Consider the following 2,130-nt stretch of genomic DNA (forward strand, 5'->3'; position numbering starts at 1 on the left):
GGCGGCTGAACCTTCCTAATAACTAACGGCTTTGCTTGGTGCTCATCTGTTTCTCCAAACCAGGGGCTTGCAGCTCCCTGTCCGTGTGCTTATGGGAAGTGGCCTTCCCTGTAAACTGAGATCATCCGATTAAAACTTACTGATGTAGTCAAAGTTGTTGGAGCAGAGAATATGTCTTGGGAGGAATTGACTTACTCTAAAAACACCACTTCCCCAAAGCCAGCATCTTTCAGGGGAAGAAAACAAAAAGTGGGGATGAAGCTCTACCCCTTGCTCAACCACCCTCCTTGCGTATTTCCTAAGCCCATGAAAACTCCGTTCCCCACCCTGAAAAATTTGAGGATCAGGTTGGTTGTGCTGGCTCTCTGCCGCCCTGATATCTATAAGCAGACGGTGTGTGAAAAGCCTCGATGAGAAGCTTTAGCCACCAGAGTAACAGCCGGGAAAATCTGCTTCTGGAAAAAACACTTTTGTTCTGCCTTTTGATAGCCAACTGCAGGGTGTTCCTGGGGGAGCACAAATATTTTCAGCAGGCTAAATAATTATGTTTAATTAGTTTTCATTAAGGTGATGCCAATCCACCCCCCTCTGTTTGGAAACTCGCTTAGCTTCTGAAATGGCTTGAAAACAGTGAAGCAGGGAAAATATTCGGCTCACACCACACTCATTTCCACCCACCATGGAAAAGAAGGGGACCACCAGACTCCCTGGGCTACACAGTGAATTCCAGGCTTGGCAAGAGGGACCGGAGCAGGTTTAAAATGGTTTGTCTCTGTGAGATGCTTTCATTTTCCATCCCAAAGCAAAGAAAATAATGCTGGGCTGGCTTCCGGTCCCAGAGGCAGCAGCATCACAGCTGCCCCGGTCCTTCGAGGATGTCATCTCCTGGGCCAGATTCCTGCAGTGGCCTGTGGCAGGCGGGGCTACCACCAGTGGCGGAGGTGAGCCAGGAGCAGCAGCAAGGGAGTCTGCATCTCCTCCCCTGCTAATGGCATGTAGCCATTTCTTATCGCATCCCTGGGCATCTTCCTGGCCCTGACTGGCTTGGTATGCAGAGGAAGGTTGGGAGGCGATGGGCTCGTAGTGCGTGATGAGCGCCAGCACAGGTAACAGCCTGGCATTGGCAGGTTTGCTGTTATCATAGAACCATAGAATCGTTTAGGTTGGAAAAGACCTTTAGAATCATGAAGTCTGACTGTTCTGGCAGGCAAAGCTGAAGCCGGATGTGAAATTAGTATTTTGAACAGCCGGGCATAACTGCCCAGTGCACAACGCTTACCTGAAACCCCCTTGACAATCACTATCGCTCCATCTCTACGCCAGGAGCGCACGCCCTCGTGCATCCCATGCACCTTCTCCACTTGCCTGGGGTTGGACCAGATGGGTGGGATACAGGCAGGATTGGGCCAGACTGGGTCCAGCGTCATGTTCCTGCCTGGGGCCACCGCTGGGAGGCAAGACCAGAAGGTGCTGGAGCCCCGTGGCACGTAGGTGTGGGAGATGCCCAGCCTGGCCAACCCCTGATGGAAAGCCGTCAGATGTTCTGTTGGGGGATGATGGGGGTCTCCCCTCTGGTGTTACGCTGTCTGCACGGTCAAGCTGGTGCAAACATGACTGTGGTGGTAGATCCTCGGTCCTCGCTTGATATACTTCTCAGTCATCGCTTTCCATCTCCATCCTCGCCCCTTGAACCTACAGCTCTTGATTCCAAATTACATTGTGCTCACATTGGTTTCCTGAAGTTCTGCCCTTTTTTTGGTCTCATTTCCACAATTTTCCATTGCGCTGGAGCCCAGCATGTTCCCATTTCATTGGGGAGTTAAACTGGGGGGGAGCGAAATGATTCTCTTTCGACCTGCTTTTACCTGGGCGCACTCTTGGTTTGGGGTATCTCTCCACTGCAGTCACTGACTTCAGTCCCAAGTGCTGAATCCTTACCAAGGAGCACCCTGCTCACGAGTGCTTGTTGTACGCCTGTGTTGGTGGGAGAAGATAAAGCCCAGCCCCCAGATCTGTTAACCAGCCTGGCAGCGCATGGCCATCTGGTCCCAGTCCAAGCCTGGTCAGTGATAAGGGGAAATTCCCCAGTCAGACAAACAGAGGAAACCATACCAGCATTCCAGTCAGTCT

This window comes from Egretta garzetta, unplaced genomic scaffold (genome assembly GCF_000687185.1).
Source record: "Egretta garzetta isolate BGI_Z169 unplaced genomic scaffold, ASM68718v1 scaffold448, whole genome shotgun sequence".
NCBI classification, from domain to species: domain Eukaryota; kingdom Metazoa; phylum Chordata; class Aves; order Pelecaniformes; family Ardeidae; genus Egretta; species Egretta garzetta.